Raw genomic sequence first — 10,000 nt, 5'->3', positions numbered from 1 at the left:
AAGTGAGATAAACACACATCATCACAACATTTTAAATTATATAATTGTCCAATATATTTTCAGATTATTATGTGTCGATACTCGACAGCGCCATTATTAAAGTAGATGTATTGAAAATCGCCAATAATTCATTGTATAAGTACCCTCAATTTGAAGTAAAACACAATTTAAAAAACGTTAATGTAGTGTTTTACACTGTCTTTAATCTAAGCGGTGGATAGGGGGCCCGTCAAATATCCTAGCCCAGTGGTCGGCAAACTCATTAGTCAATAGAGCCAAATATCAACAGTACAACGATTGAGATTTCTTTTGAGAGCCAAATTTCTTAAACTGAAATTATATGCGTAGGTAGTAAGTAGGTAGACTGCTAATTTACTTAATAAACTTTAGTTAAAGTTTTAAGTCATAATTAAATTATAGGTAGGTAGGGGAAGAGCTACAATTATTGGCCAGTTAAGGATTTTTTCAACTTTGTTAATTTTTTGTGGACACATTTCATTAGGAAGGTGAAATAAAAAAATATAATTTGTTAAATTGTTTATTTGTTTATTATAATCAATTATCAGAACATTTAAAAAAAATATTTTTCATCATAAAAAAAATAATCAAAAAAAAAGGCAGAAATCTACAATTATTGGCCACTTTTTTCAATTATTGGCCACCAAAAGATGCAATTATTGGCCACCCCAAAATTACTCTAATAACATTATTTAAACAAAAATTAAAAAACAGTTTATGTAATATTATGATCACACATCATTATTAAGTGTTCAATCAAGTACTTAATGCAACTTTATCGTCATTTTAGTAGACATACGTAACATATTACTTAAAAATACAAAGATCACATTGAGTTACAGTGAGAGAGGTATATTTAATTAAATACGTAGAGCTTGTTGGAAATTGATTTCAAAAATTCAAAAGAAATCTTATACCTACCTAATACATAGAAGTTAACAAACATCTTGACGTAGCATAGAGGATAAATGAGAATCATTGAAGTTTTCCCACAGTCGGAACAGCATACAAAACTTTTCAGTAGAGGATTTTTGCGGAAGGAATTTTAGTTTTGCATTTTAGCGTGTTTCTTGTTACTGAACGCAAAGACTCTTCACTATGGTCTTTCAGATGCTCTATTGCTTCTTTTATTCTTCCGTTCTTGACTATATTTCATTCGTTTATTTTGATGCATTTTTATTTTGGAACAATCAAGAAAAAAATTTCTATTATCGGCCATCAAAACTACAATTATGGGCCAGGTGGCCAACATTTATCTAAGAATGTCGGAGAAATATAATAAAAACAAAGATGATTAATAATACTGTTAAAACACTATTCAACTAATAAAAATAAATGTAATACTTTACTAATTAGTCACATATTCTATTATTAGCCAGGCCGGCCGATAAAGGAAAATTGACGTATTTTGGAATCAGTTATTGGCCACCATCATAATATACCTACCCACCTATTTTTTCCAAAATATATATGTCTAATGATGTATACATAAATTAAATATATAGATACTTTTGTCAATTGGATTAGCATTTTGTTTAATATTAAATGTTTAACATACCTTTTAACAGATGTCATGTCCTTGTACAATTTACAACAAATCTCACTTATTTCACGGTTTTGCTCGAACTGTCAGTTAAAAATGCGATTTTGAGGTTTTTTTGTAATGCTAAAAGTAACAGTTACCTGTTTACCAACGGAGGAACAATTGACGAGATTTCTTAATAAGTTACAGACGGCAATGTTGATTTAATACCTTAAAAAACTAGATTTTATCTGCAAGTGGCCAATAATTGAAGCTGGCCCATAATAGTAGCTCTTACCCTACACTGAATAAAACTGAATATCATACGTAATAATGATCTTATTTATTAATACAAATTAAATTGTAAGTCAGGTATCCATAAAATTGAATCATGACAATGACTGACAAACTCAATGTAAATAATGGCCTTGCATCTCCTTGTAAAGTTTGGGTAAGTCAGGTTCGTATGTTGTTGATTTAATTTTAAGCACGATTCCAGGTTCTCATCAATAAATCGATTTCTCAATTTACTCTTGATTTCCTCTCTTGGAAATCTTTTTACTAATCACAAAACTTGCAATATTAACATTGTTGAAAGATGTTATTCAGTACCTAATTAAATACAGAACTTTATTTTTCTTGACTCTTCTCCTCAGCTGCTTTCTTCCTTGCATAATCGACAGAATATTTAGCGCAAAATTACGAGTTTTTAGTTGTAGTATCTCTCTAAATTTGAATGCGCTAATTTTTCCCGACACATAAATAAAGGTTGGTAAGCCATTTAAGTTTTGAATAAACGCAAAGTCTCGGTCTATTCAACATTACATTTACGGTTATCCTCTTCCATTTTCTTTGCTTCTTCTTTGTAGCCATATCAAACATGGCAGAGAGCATCTGCGGCAGAGCCGCGCTCAAGGGGCCAAAGAGCCGCAGTTTGCCGACCACTGCCCTAGCCTGAGGGCCCGTTTCAGGATGTGGGGGCCATGGTGTAGGTACACCGAGTGCAATAGACAAAAGACCGATAAACGAGATATTAGGCTGTGTTGTATTGAGTAGGTTGTGTATAATTTAAAAGCAATAATACTTTTTTGTCCATTTTCAATTAATATGTTGAAACCTCAATATTAAAAAACCAAAAATCTGCGATAAACATTCGGCGAAAAGAACGACTACACCCACTACGGTGGTGGTGTAAATCAAAAGAACATTTTTTTCGGTGGAATTCGGCATAAATATTGTAGCTCTCTAGACCAGTGTTCCCCAAACTTTCGACATCTGTGTACCCCTTCTATAATTTTCGTAACACTGAGTACTCCTCGTCAAAGAAAAATGCATATAAGTACTTTAATAACAATCAAAATATATTCCTTTTGTAGTACATAAACAAAATAATAATAAACGAAAAATAAAATTCATTCATAATAAAATATAAATCAAAGTTATATTATAAAAAAATAACATTCATTATAAACCATGAGAAGGATGAAATTATTTATGTTGAAACGACAGATCATCATAATTTGGTTCCCTGGTTATTAATTTTAATCTGAGATGCGGTTCCACACCCAAAGGCTGTTCCTTTTTTTGACTTAATGTCTACAAATGCTGAAAAAGCAACTTCACATAGATATGAAGTTTAAAAAGGCAATGTATTTCAGGAATTTCTCTGTTAAAACTGGATACACATGTTGCATTTGCAACCTAAATGATGTTTAAGTACACTCCTTATATTTATTTTGCAAGAATCCGTCTGAAGCTAGTAATTCCAACAATTGCTCTTCTTCCGCATGCGATAAACCTAGCATGGATGTTGTATTAATGCTTGTTGCACCAGGCGTAGCCATAACCCGGTGCAGCACGTACCCCCACCAAACTCTTCCCGTACCCCAGGGGGTATGCGTACCACACTTTGGGAAACACTGCTCTAGACCAAGCGGGTAGCACAGCCGATATTATTTAAGCAATGTTTCAGCATACTAGGTACACATGTCCAGCATGGTCGCTGTTCACTTCCAATCCGCCAGTCGCTGATGACACGCTCAACGGTTACCGCCACTATGCCTCCAATTTAATAAAAACTAGGAGAAACTGTACAAATATATCGCCGTGTATTGTGAAATTATTTAAACATAATTATATGAAGAAGAAAAGGAGCCTATGGGACTAATTTCCATTCTCCTCCTTCGCCCCCCCCCTAATAATAAATCCTGGGTAATCTGTAATCAACTGTAATTCACTGTAACTATAATTGTATATATATTCAATAACAATAGTAGATTCCATCAAAGATTCCGTTTGACCAAGCACATAGACACAGTGACGTCTTTAGGTAAAGTGCCGCCCTAAAGCAGAATAAAATAATGCAACCCCTTCCATTAATATTCTAAAATTGTACGGCTAATTTAGTTAATACTGCATATCGAAGGGTTGCCAGAGTAAACGTTTTATAACTTTGCACTTTTTTGCACTCTTTACTATACTGATAAGAGTGATAAGCCTCTTTGCGTAATTACCTCGCATAAAATTAGATCAAATGATATTTACTTGTATTAATATAATATATTATTTACTAATAAATAAATAGACAAACAATACATGTAAAAAAAAGTTTTTAGAATATGTTAAATCATTTTCATCCTAGAGCTGGAGTGCAAAGTTATGAAGCATATACTCTATCAGGGAACTCTGAGTGTGGACATTTGCGACTAAAGTAGAAAGCCGATACATTCACAACGACTGGTCCTACTTTTTCCGCCCCTCTCGTTGTCAGTGGCGCACCCAGGGGGGGCCAAGGGGCCCTGACACCCCCCAAAATTATCAGAATGATTTTAGACACCCAATCCCTAATGGAACTGTGAAAAAATTCTCGGTGTCCATCCGAATTCCGGAGTGGTGTAGGTAATGGCTGACAGGGCTCTAGCCTGGGGGCCCGGCGTGTCGGGTTGACCAGATAAGTGAGATAAACACACATCATGCATTAGCTTTAATAATAAAAAAGTCGCCTGCGGCGCTATTATACTTCATAACCATGAACATGTTCAATTATGTAATTGTGCAATATATTTTTTGATTATTATGTGTCGATACTCGATTGCTCCATTATTAAAGTAAATGTATTAAAAATCGCCAATATTTCACTGTATGAGTACCCTTAATTTGAACTAAAACACAATTTGAAAAACGTTAATGTAGTGTTTCACACTGCCTTTAATGTTCGCGGTAGGTAGGGGGCCCGCTAAATATCCTATCCTGAGGGCCCGTTTCAGGATGTGGGGACCATGGTATAGGTACACCGAGTGCAATAGACAAAAGGGCGATAAACGAGAAATTAGGGTGTGAAGAAGAAAAAGATCCTATGGGACTAATTTACATTATCCTCCTTGGGCCCCCCCCCAATATTAAATCCTGGGTGCGCCACTGCGCCTGGTGCAACAAGCATTAATACAACATCCATACTAGAAGGTTTATCGCATGCGGAAGAAGAGCAATTGTTGGAATTATTAGCTTCAGACGGATTCTTGCAAAATAAATATAAGGAGTGTACTTAAACATCATTTAGGTTGCAAATGCAACATGTGTATCCAGTTTTAACAGAGAAATTCCTGAAACACATTGCCTTTTTCAACTTCATATCTATGTGAAGTTGCTTTTTCGGCATTTGTAGACATTAAGTCGAAAAAAGAACAGTCTTTGGGTGTGGAACCGCATCTCAGATTAAAATTAATAACCAGGGAACCAAATTATGATGATCTGTCGTTTCAACATAAATAATTTCATCCTTCTCATGGTTTATAATGAATGCTATTTTTTATAATATAACTTTTATTTATATTTTATTATGAATGAATTTAATTTTTCGTTTATTATTATTTTGTTTATGTACTACAAAAGGAATATATTTTGATTGTTATTAAAGTACTTATATGCATTTTTCTTTGACGAGGAGTACTTAAATTATAGAAGGGGTACACAGATGTCGAAAGTTTGGGGAACACTGGTCTAGAGAGCTACAATATTTATGCCGGATTCCACCGAAAAAAATGTTCTTTTGATTTACACCACCACCGTAGTGGGTGTAGTCGTTCTTTTCGCCGAATGTTTATCGCAGATTTTTGGTTTTTTAATATTGAGGTTTCAACATATTAATTAAAAATGGACAAAAAAGTATTATTGCTTTTAAATTATACACAACCTACTCAATACAACACAGCCTAATATCTCGTTTATCGGTCTTTTGTCTATTGCACTCGGTGTACCTACACCATGGCCCCCACATCCTGAAACGGGCCCTCAGGCTAGGGCAGTGGTCGGCAAACTGCGGCTCTTAGGCCCCTTGATGCGGGTCTGCCACAGATGCTCTCTGCCATATTTGACATAGCTACAAAGAAGAAGCAAAGAAAATGGAAGAGGATAACCGTAAATGTAATGTTGAATAGACCGAGACTTCGCGTTTATTCAAAACTTAAATAGCTTACCGACCCTTATTATTTTATGTGTCGGGAAAAATTAACGCATTCAAATTTAGAGAGATACTACAACTAAAAACTCGTAATTTTGCGCTAAATATTCTGTCGATGATGCAAGGAAGAAAGCAGCTGAGGAGAAGAGTCAAGAAAAATAAAGTTCTATATTTAATTAGGTACTGAATAAAATCTTTCAACAATGTTAATATTGCAAGTTTTATGGCTAGTAAAAAGATTTCCAAGATAGGAAATCAAGAGTAAATTGAGAAATCGATTTATTGATGAGAACCTGGAATCGTGCTTAAAATTAAATCAGCAACATACGAACCTGACTTACCCAAACTTTACAAGGAGATGCAAGGCCATTATTCACATTGAGTTTGTCAGTCATTGTCATGATTCAATTTTATGGATACATGACTTTCAATTTAATTTTTATTAATAAATAAGATCATTATTACATATGATATTCAGTTTTATTCAGTGTACCTACATATAATTTAATTAGGACTTAAAACTTTAACTAAAGTTTATTAAGTAAATAAGCAGTACCTACTTACTACCTACGCATATAATTTCAGTTTAAGAAATTTGGCTCTCAAAAGAAATCTCAATCGTTGTACTGTTGATATTTGGCTCTATTGACTAATGAGTTGGCCGACCACTGGGCTAGGGTATTTGACGGGCCCCCTATCCACCGCTTAGATTAAAGACAGTGTGAAACACTACATTAACGTTTTTCAAATTGTGTTTTAGTTCAAATTGAGGGTACTTATACAGTGAATTATTGGCGATTTTAAATACATCTACTTTAATGATGGAGCTGTCGAGTATCGACACATAATAATCTGAAAATATATTGGACAATTATATAATTTTAAATGTTCATATTCATGAAGTGTAATAGCGCCGCAGGCGACTTTTTTTACTATTAAAGATAATTTATGATGTGTGTTTATCTCACTTATCTGGTCAACCCAACACGCCGGCCCCCCACAGCCCGGGCCCCCAGGCTAGAGCCCTGTCAACCCTCCCCAGCCATCACATATACCACTCCAGAATTCGAGTGGACACCGAGAATTTCATAAGGGAACGGGTTCCTAAAAAAACATGACATCAGTGTTTCGAAATTTTTGTGTTAGAAATTAAAATCTAAGAAATTTTACTAAAAATGATGCTGGAGAATTACAAATCATTTTTGCCGTGTTGTTTGTCTAAGCCCAAGGTATAGTTTATTGGCTTTCGATTTCAATGTGTAAAATCATTCTGATGATTTTCATATTTTGGGGGGGGCAAGGCCCCCTGCCCCCCCCCCTGAGTGCGCCACTGTAAGGAACGGACATGGTCAAAGAAGATTATTGTCCAAACTGCATTTAATTTAATAGCAATGTTTGCGGGTGTGAAAGTTGAAAATAAAGTTGTCACACAAGTCATAGCAACAAAATATGTTTTTCTGAAAACTAAAAAAGCTCACGAATGAAGTATTCCTTCCAGAAAAGCTCATGGTTATGATATTATTATTATCGCAAGATATGACGGATACGTTCATATAGATCAGTGGTGGCCAAACCGTGGCGCATTGCATCTTTACGCCTACTTATTCTTTTGAAGTAGGCGCCATAACTGAATCCATCTTCATATTTTCAACACCTGAGTGATCTCAGTTCAAGCCGATTAAAAATTGATTAAAGCAAAACAAGGTCGCGAATAACTGATTGAAATTTGAAGAATTCTCTGCTGCTCTCAGTAACAAATTTAACACCAAACATTGAAAGACTAGCGAAATACAAACGCTCAAAAGCTCTCAGTGCTTCATCCTGCTCAGAGCTCTCTCTTTCCCTCTCATCACATCCAACAACTGTGGTCCAGAGAATGGCCCCCACAAGGGGGGGGGGGGGCTGACAGGGCTCTAGCCTGGGGGCCCAGCGAGGCCAGTCGACCAGATGAGTGAAATAAACACGCAGCACAAATTCGCTTTAATAGTAAAAAAAAGTCACCTGTGGTGCTATTTTCTTTCGGTAATATTATTACTTAAAATTATATGGTTATACAATAAAAATTTTAGTTGTGTATCGACACTCGACAACTCCTTAATTCAATCAAATGAATGTATTAAAATATACAACAAAATACACTAAATATACACATTAATTTTACCGCGTACACTATTTGGAAAACGCTACTGTAGAGCATCACACTGCCTTTATCCTTAAAGATAGGTAGGGTGCCCGCCAAAGATCCTAGCATGGGGACCGGTTCAGGATGTGGGGGCCATGGTCCATAGTTATCTTCACCAAACGAGACTCTCCGGCAGCTATAGCACCATCAGCGGGGTCCACGACAGCGATCACGCTCTCGTCCAAGAGATCATTTCTGACTATTGTAGATTGGTGCTCCAATGCATATTGTGTGTAACTGGCATACATTAATTAATTTAATCGCGTGATTGTGTGATTCCTTTTCCTCCCCTAAGCGAAGCAGATCCTACCCCTCTCCCTATTTTCCAACCCCAACCGTGAACGTAGGAAGGTAGAAAAGGTGCTTGAGTTGTATGGCGCATCTAAACTCGTCTGTGAAAAAAATTGGGGCATGGTATGCAAAAGGTTGGCGATAAATGAGCTGCAGTGACGACTCGTACACATTGCTTGGATGCTATGCATTGTATAGAGTTGGCAAATTAATGAAGGAATGCGAATAATACAACTTTTGAGAGTAGATTCCATGGAGTCGACAACATTTTCGCCTGCAGCACTAACGGTATTTTTATTTGTGTACATGAGAATAAAATTGAAAATCTTTGCGAGTATCTATTAAAAATAATGTAATATATCTACCTACTATGAATACTATCGACCGAAAGTACTTGATGGAATTTGAATTTAAGTTCTAATGGATTTTATTCCATTTCAGTCGTTTTTTTTGCGACCTTGGTTTCCCCTTTCGGCATCTTCAGGCACTGTGTACACTCACCACACAATTATTATACGCATGTCGAGTGTATCATTATTGATCTGACTTATTGATCTTGACTATCTTAGAAATAGAGAGCATCTGTTTATTCTCCCAAGGTGCAGAGCCAACCTGCCACTGGTAATGCCAATTGGGAGGGCGATAACTATGTTCAACCAAATTGCTTCGGGTGTTGATATATTCCAATTGCGTAAGGTGAGTTTAGGTGGACGCTATTTTATAAATTCTTAAAATAGGGCCTCCTTAAACAAATTCGGTGTACTTCTTTGAACTTCTATAGATGTATTGTCACTGTTTTTGTAAGTTTATATTATGATCTCTTTTTATATTTCCATTGTTATCGCTTTTATTACTTTTTTTCTTCTTTATAATAATGTTTCATGTCATGTTGTGATCGTCTTATACTTATAATTTGTAATGTCCACAATATGCTAAAAATAAATAAATTGAAATATTAATAGGTAGGCGATAAAGTTTAGTTTTTACCTACTTTATTGTATTGATTTGTTATATAAGTTAGAGTTGAGAATATTCAAATTATTACCTTTTTTTATTATTATGTATCTTTAATATAATTATTATGACCATAAAGTGAATGTGATTTTAGCACTCGGTTTTAAAGAAGTATGATTAATAAAATAACCATACTGGAAATTTTCTACAAATGAATCTGCAATCAGAAATTATTTCTAACTAATTTTAGTGTCATGTTATTATTGTTATACCTAGTTTTGACTTCTTTTTTCTTTTCTATCTCTATGGTTTTCTTTCATATTCGTGGGGATTCCTCTATCTTCTATCAAATCAACCTGCTAGTGTTGCCAAATGAAGTTTTTTTCTTACAAAAATATTAGTAGATTTAAATGTAAGAAAATCAAAAGGTTTTACGTGACATACATTTAATTGAAAAGTCAGCATTCCACGTGTTCTACCTAACATAAAATCCCTTTTTTATCAAATATAACATGTAATTGACGTGACTTATGTTGAAATTTAATTGTACTCATTTACCATGACTGGTTGGTAG

The sequence above is a fragment of the Rhyacophila brunnea genome, unplaced genomic scaffold (assembly GCF_057557595.1).
Source record: "Rhyacophila brunnea isolate RB1 unplaced genomic scaffold, BYU_Rbru_1.0 scaffold_24, whole genome shotgun sequence".
NCBI classification, from domain to species: domain Eukaryota; kingdom Metazoa; phylum Arthropoda; class Insecta; order Trichoptera; family Rhyacophilidae; genus Rhyacophila; species Rhyacophila brunnea.
This window is presented reverse-complemented; position numbering follows the sequence as displayed.